Source organism: Osmia bicornis, chromosome 6, assembly GCF_907164935.1.
Source record: "Osmia bicornis bicornis chromosome 6, iOsmBic2.1, whole genome shotgun sequence".
Lineage (NCBI taxonomy): Eukaryota > Metazoa > Arthropoda > Insecta > Hymenoptera > Megachilidae > Osmia > Osmia bicornis.
In genome coordinates this window covers 5,447,993-5,455,987 of record NC_060221.1, presented here as the reverse complement: position 1 = coordinate 5,455,987, position 7,995 = coordinate 5,447,993, and the positions used below count along the sequence as shown (strand labels likewise).

General features: G+C 36.5%; 1 protein-coding gene across 4 annotated transcripts in view; it reads left to right on the top strand.

The window, feature by feature from the left end:
* The first annotated feature begins 2,303 nt into the window (after positions 1–2,303).
* LOC114878894 (tyrosine-protein kinase Dnt) overlaps positions 2,304–7,995 on the top strand; it is a 29,213-nt gene continuing 23,521 nt past the window's right edge. Inside the window, exons 1-7 of one of the 4 annotated variants that reach the window (XM_046286133.1) lie at positions 2,304–2,562; positions 2,642–5,589; positions 5,957–6,477; positions 6,569–6,830; positions 6,906–7,024; positions 7,086–7,169; positions 7,464–7,734. The gene's annotated coding sequence lies outside the window, so the exon portion shown is untranslated. Of the gene's footprint in view, positions 5,590–5,956; positions 6,478–6,505; positions 6,831–6,905; positions 7,025–7,085; positions 7,170–7,463; positions 7,735–7,995 lie in introns of those variants that run through there. The other 3 variants (XM_029193167.2, XM_029193168.2, XM_046286134.1) reach the window with 3 other exon arrangements.

The following is a 7,995-nucleotide window of genomic DNA, read 5'->3' as shown; positions in this document are numbered from 1 at the left end:
TTCTAAAATAGTAGTAATATTTTAAACTACACTTATTAACCCTCTGTAGGCAAACTGGGTTTTTTGTGCCCAGTCATATTTCGTTTATGGCTTTGGGCTTCCAAAGAATTCTAGGACACTTATTAAAATCCTTGCTGCATTTTATGATCGTCCATTATCTACAATATTTACAAGTTTTTTAACAAAAATAAAAATCCAAGGGTGAACACCCTAGATTGCCTACGGAAGGTAAATCTAATTTTAATCTTACAACAAACTGTCCATGGAAATTGTCCTTTTCATATACAGAGTGTCCTAAACAAATATGCACCATGAAAATAAAAAACCCTGAAGTGAATATGTAAATATTTATTAATTATTAAAAATATACTAATTACAAAAACATCACTTCGCTTCTCCTAAAAATAATAATAGAAATTGAATTTTGCGCATCGATGATAAAAGGAAAGAAATTAATGTTTCAAGTAGATTGAATAAATGTGGCACGAATACCAAGATTAATCAGGTTAATCATACTCTGTGCCAAATTGGTCAAACGGAATGTAAAGTCATGAAAATGTGTAACAACGCTCTATTGAAAAGAACCCTCATATCTCAAAGAAAAGGACACTCGAGATCCATGAACGACATCGTACTGCTCTTTCGACGCGAGAATTACTACTCTAAAATGCACCCCGTTTTAATATATGATCACATCCAGCACGTGGGGATTAAAGTGGCTTTAAATTCCCTTGTTTACATCTACATAGTATTTGACTAAGCTTCTATGCAGAGAGATGCGAGAGATCATTGAAATTCATTAATACCCTTACAAATCCTTCGGTCGTTGTTGTAATTTAATTGAAACAAATTATTCAAAAATAAAATGTATAAAAATTATGTACAGTATGGAGCAAAGTAGGCTACCCAAGGAAAAGTGGCAATATAGAGAAAGCAGGAATTCTAAAAATCCTAATTTTAACGATATTGATATTAAAAGTAATTTAGAAACAAAATAATGTGATTTTTAATTATTGTATAATTAAGTCAGTCTGCTCGTGGTCGCTTAAGGAGGGAGTCTGGCGAAGGGGATGTCGTGAACCGAGAAATCTTATGGGGGGCTGGGGGTATCATCATTTTTCCTGGGAAAGTCTGCTAAGCTCGATGCTGTACTTTCTAATTTCCCTATCGGAAATAACATACCTAAGAATTTCTATAAGTAGATAATTTAGTACTATTCGGAAAGGACGTTTAATCTCGTTCGCCCTATTAAACATTGCCCAACCTAACCGTTGGTTATACTGTTTTTCACGCTTTCGTACGGCAACATCCGGTTTCCCAAGAACTACCGTCAGTCAGACGTATTTACTGTCGATGGAGCGTGAAAAACGAAGTGATTAATGTACCATGTCTAATCAGACTGGCATTTATTGGGGAATCATGAAAGCACACGGTACCTATCGTGTGAAATTAAATTTCGAAATTAGAGAAATAATATTTTGGACCTATAATTATTTCTTGTAAAGTCCATCTTTCTATATTTTTAGTAATCCAAAATTCTAAAAATGTTTCATAATTAACCACAGAAGAAGCGCAAAAGAATAAAAATCTACCAAACGAAAGGAACAGACGAAGGGGATAATGAAGAATTCCTGGAAAACCGTTGTTTATCACGTAAAATGTATCCGATTACACGCGAAACAGAAGAAACCAGAGACTCCCGAAAATTAGACGTTAGACTCATTTGTCATTTTAAACAAGACGTCAGGGAAGTGCCGTTAATTTTGTCACCCGTTGCAGAGTGCACAAATTACAAGACTCGTTTACGAGGCGATATCTCACTATTTGATAAACGGTTTCCGAGAAAACAAAAACTCTTTCGGCATGGTGCACTCCCCCCGGTTCTGTTGCTTCAACCACGCTGGAAGAATCGCCAGAAATAACTTGCTCGTAGGGTTTCATTGCAGCCTCGGTCGCAAAAGAGAAGAGATCCACAACGAAGAAACAGCAACATCGTTTATCAGTCAATTTATTGTGATCATAACACCTGTGATTTGTACATTACATCGTTCTTCCTACCTCGTCGTTTCTATTTTATTATGTACCCAAATTCCTTCAAGGTTTCTTTGTATTTAAAGGGAATAAAAGGGGATATTGGCGCACTTATCTTAACAATTTGTATCTTAAAAAATTGCTCCCCATATTACGGTACCAAAAAAATTGGTCCTGATTTATTTTATAAGATTCAATGGTCAGGTATCTCCATAACAACTTATTAACAAGGGGCCATTGAAAATAAATGTTGTTTCCCTGTGGCTCGGGGATCAGAATACGGCCACGGTAACCCCTGCCTGTCGTAAGAGGCGACTAAAAGGGGCACACGATGTGTTGAAAGTAAGCTAATGAAATAATTATAAAGTTGAAAAGAATGTGTACCGATTGTAACGTTGTTTTGGGCATATAGAGGGGATGCCTCTTATAAACGCAGTCTCTCGGGTGACTGTTAGGAAATTCTTTGAAAAAAGGTAGATAACACCCGGAGGAAAACCTTTAAAAGGAATAAATGTTGTTGCGTATCTGTCGGTAAGTTATGACATTATAAACAACCGTTGATTATATCCACCGAGTGAAAGTAAACGTCAGCGACATCTGTCACTTGTAGTACACCCTCTAGAGAAAATGGCAGTCCAAGCCCCCACCACTGATTGTGAGTATAATACCTCAAGCGAGCAGGTATAATGCCTAATTCACAGAGCTACTTTTGTATTCGAGAAAGTGACCAAATTTGACCAAATGAGTAATTGGTCGCTAAAGCGAGTTCGATAATTAACCAGTAAAATGAATAATGAGCTCGACTCGAAAGTCGGCTGTCAAAATAATTAATCATGCCTAGCCGCTTCTGACATGGAAAGTGGCTCCCTCTGCATTGGCTACCGAGAAACCGAGGGACACCTCTCCCTAAACCTTTCTCTCATACTTTAACGTGCGTTCCTGTTTCGCACCATTTCTCTCCGACTCGATACTTTTCGAGCATTATCCTTCTCAAAAAGTGGCGCGAAACTGATCGTCGTATCGTTTCGCAAGTGATCGACCCATCGGCATCGTTTATTTCACGATTTCATTTATTATATAGCATATAACGAATAAATAGTCGCCACGACACGACACTTCGTATGATAATCAGTTTCGTGATTCAATCAGATCCGAGAAAAATGAAGTTTTAATGAAGCGAATCGTACACCAAACCAGTAGAAATAACAGCAAATTAAATTAAAATCGCTGATACAATATTACAGTCGAGTACACCCCAATAAATATTAATATTCAAAGGCAAACAAACGTAGGCCATACGAAAAGTTCTCAAAGGACACGCGTGAATAATCATCTCGCTTGGTTAAAAACGGAGGCAACAGATATCCATGAAATAGTTGAAGCGTAAATTATTGGAAGCACGTATCACAATAGTGGTTGAATTAAACAAATAATAGGCGCAGGATGAGGTCGCGTGTTAGCTCTGTTTCTAACACTTTGTCACGTGTCTCTCGTGCAAACAGACACCGTACAATTGTCGAAGCTGCGGGACATGTCATCAGCGATCCATTGTGTATCAGAGGATCCCACGAATCGCCCCACGGATCCCGTAGAAAAGGGGATGCATAAATATCTATTACGTGTACAATGTCCATCCATGATTGCACGATATTTTTTGGCTTAAAATAGAGGCCGCGTAAAGTAAACAGTGGACTGTAATATTCAGGGAAGTACGAAGGCTTTAGATCATTTTAAAAGGCGTGTATCTTTCTATTAGCACGTTAATAAGAGGTAACAAGAATCGTTCCTTGCTCTGGGAATAGGTGTTCTCGTAATCGGCACGATCGTCGTCGATAAATTAAAATGCGGCCGAATCTAAATCAGGATCTAGGTAGGTAAACAAAGGCCTCGTCGAGGAGGGGTAGGCCAGGGTATCACCCCCCTTTCAAATTTATCCGGCTATCCTTTTTATCTTGAACTGCTCTTACGCACGAAATAAAGCGAAGGATGGAGGATGATGGAAAGAGGGAGAAGAGATTTCTGCAGAATGAGAAGATGGAGGATGCGCGATCAACTCTCCGGGGCCAGATATCCTCGTGGGCCCTTCGGTTTTCGAGCAGCACCGGCCCCTAATAACAGGGTACACCGAGGCTAAACAAACATACACGCCCCTGGCATCTTTCGTTGAAAGAACACACGAGAAGAAATGTAAAAAAAAAAAGGAAAGAGAAAAAGAAACAATTTAGCTACGCCACTTAAAGGATGCACAAGCTGAGGTATGATAGGCAGCGAAAAAGTTAACAAGGAATCAAGTGTGTATGTACATGCCTCGTTTCGTTGAGACATAAGATGGAGTTATAATCTTGATCATTTGAAATATTTTCGTTAATTATTAAAAAAGAAAATGAATATAAAGAAAGGAAGTTTGATTTGAAAGATTGTACTCTTGATACTGAATGTCGATCTTGTACCACTTCACCATTTCTTAAAATGAAAGCTGAAATGTACGTGCCGAGCTTGGTAGGATCTTAAAGCTTGCCATGTAATTAGGGGAAGTGAAGAACAAAAGAGAATGGAATGGTAGACATTTCGATATTGTTTCCGTACAGACAGTGGTACTGTACTTGCACTTACAGCTTTCAATATTTTTCAAGAATATTGGTAGAACGCTGCTCTCTTTATTTAAAAGCAAAGGTGTGCTGATAAAAATTGTAACTATCTCTGGTTGTAACCTTTAACCCGATGATGAGGTACAATATACCTTCCACCTATATTAGGTCTTTACTATTTACAGGCTGCGTTTTTATTGTGCAGTAAAATGAACAATTTATGTTTATTTTTAATTTAAGAAAAAGAGATTTAATTAAAGAATTAAAAGAGATTAATTTAAGACAAAGAACAATTTCTAATTATTTTTTATATAGATAAATTAAATATGAACCCAAAAAGATTGATTTAATATTATATGAAAACTGATTAGGGTATGTGACACTTAACCCTCGGACGGCGGACCATGAAGAGAACCTTCAATTTTAATTTTCTTCGTTCCTGTATCACTAGATTAAAATAAAATTCCTACTCTAAACTGATAAGTCACGTTCAAAGTGTAAAACATTTGAAAAATCTCACACGAGTTTCTTTATTATCAATATGGAAATAAACAGTGTGAAAGTTAAATGTTTGAAGGGTCTCTCCATTTGTCTCTAGCACGTGCAAAAGAGCAGCGAAGAGATGCGCAAAATGCGAGAGTACGAGGATTTGTGTAAAAAACACACGAAGAAGAAGAAGAAGAAGGGTGTAAGAAAGAAGAAAGAGAAAAGCAAGGTAGATGAGACAAGAGGCATTCTGGTTTGTGGGCACAGCCGCTGCCTGCAGCCCACAATTATGATAATAGCCCCTGAGTCCTGAGTCTTGTTAGTCCAACGTGCAGCCAGCTTCTTTTATCTATATTTTTTTATTTGCAGGGCCCACCCTTCTGTACCCCTTGCCTACCGCAATTTCTACTTTCACTCCTTTGCTCCGTGGCGAGGTCAGGTGGAATCGAACTGATCGGATTTTACTGAAGAAAATAATTTTTTTGTATTTACAGTTTAATTTTACAAATTACTTTTTTATAAATATATTGTAAAAAAAATATCTCCAGAGAATTTGAGAAAAATCTTCACTTCAATCCTTCCTTGGAGTATGGGGGTCACAGTGGCCTCCCAAAATTATTTGAAAATTATTTTTTTCAAAGCAAATTAATTTACACTTGATAATTTAGTAAAATGGTGCTTGAACAAAATAAAAGCCCTAAGAAGTCAGTTTGCAAATAAATTAAAAAATTCAAAGCATTCCTTTCGCAATATTCAGTAATAAATAATACAATTTTATTTATAAAATTTAATTTACAATAAATTATAAAATATTCACCCCCATATCTAACATTACTTTTCTTTTCTTTCAGAGCTATTGAATCGTGTACGCTATAAACGAACGTGACCAGAAACAATGGGCACGTAAAGTGTGATTAATACGTACAAACGTTGCTGGTGTATTAATTAAAATTAAACGTATTCCCTTGAACTATACGATCCGAAGTTGTGCGGAACGCTTTTGCATTTCGATTGAATGCGGCTAGGAAAAGAGCAGCAAGGAATAAGAATACAAACGGCAAAGAGTCGACGCCGGGCGCGAGTACAAGGAGCGGGTGCACACACGTATACTTATAGTACGTTCGCGTCTGTAAACGTTGTAAAAGGCGGTAGCAAACGGAGCACGCTTTAATCCACTTTTCAGCACACCGTCGGGGCCTTTTGACTGTGCGGAAAGCGTTAATTGGAGACTGCGTCACGATCAGGCAAAGGAAGCCTTTCAAAGCGGAAATATCCGTGTGATACCGCCTGCAGACTTTTTGTTTTTCAGGATAAGTAGAAAACGCTGTTTCTTCTTACGCGTCACTCGTGTAGATCCGAACGTATCATCAATGTTAGTTTTCTCAATGTCCTACCAAAGCGACATAAAGCTCTGTTGGATGTTCGCAACATTATATCATCCCTCTAATGATGTATTATTGCAGAGGCATCGTAGATTACGAGACCCCGAGGGTAGTCAATGAGACCTCCAGCTTAAGTCAATCTAAATGCTAACCATAGCATTTACTGAAACATCACTGTAGGTACCAAAGGATCTAAATACAGCATTGAATTATATTTTGTTATTGTTCCTTCTTTCTTTTGTAATATAAGAGAATTCTGGGTATTCTAATTTCATAATTAAATTAGATGATACTGATCAACTGATAGAGATCACACTGGGAAACAAATTTGCAAATTCCTCAGGTACTTATAATTTTCTTTTTTTGTTGTTTGCGATGAAATTCTTTGAAATAAAAATTATTATCAAGGACGTTGTAGTTCTAGAAAAATTTTCAAACTATCTGAGAAAAGGGAAGATACATGCGGTTGTTTAAAATTGAAAATAAAATTTTAAAGATGTTTCCGCTCCTTCAAGTTGTTCAACAATCACTGCTAGGGTAAATTTAGATAAAACAGGAACCTGGCTGGCATCATCGTGATATACGACTGTTTTTCTAGATTATGGCCGACAAAGGAATTTGTCTTGATTTAAGCGAAGCACCCTGTATTTGCTCGAGATTAAATGGAGTTTTCATACCACAGGTTACAGCATCATCTCTTTATATACTATCGAAAATTATTATAAATATTCTTGGAAATGTTTACATTTCCAAATAAATTTTGCAAGTAAAACTTCAGTAATTCAATTATTTCAATTTCAAGTCAAAATAGAAATATTATTTTAAAATAAAATCATAAAAATAGAATTTGGACTAGGTATTACAGTTATTACAAGATTGTGTAATTTTTCTATAGTTTATTGCAAAGTTTATCGTTCATAATATAAATTTAATTGAAAAATTACTTCTGAATAACTTATTCACTTCCTGGTTACAGTTACGAGATGCGCATCGATAAATGCCTATATATCACGTTTCGATGCTGGAGTAGGGCGCTTTCAGCAGCATCGATAAAATATAAAGTAATGACGAACTTAACCACATAATGGTTGAGATTAAGTTAATGAGCGTACGATGAGAATATTGAGAAGAAAATAAAAGATGATGAACGAATTTGCGTGTTTTATAGGCAGCTGCCAATAGTCATGATTGGTCTCGCAGGGAACACGTTCATGCAATACCTCTTGCAATGCTCGTTCTGCATAAAAGTAATCATCATCCCTTTTTCTCGTCATTTTCAGCTGTGTTGTATCTCTTTTATGGAAGCTTTTCAATCAGCTATAAATTTGCAAAATATGTTTACTGGTTCCATACTTTATACTTTGTGTTTTATCTTTTATCGTTAAGGCAGAGGTTCCTCTGTTATTTTATTCATGACTTCATAATAACCACCTTTCATAATTAAGAGCGTATCGAAAGGTAAGAGGGACTTAAAATTTAGATTTGATATATAATATTCCAGTCTTAAT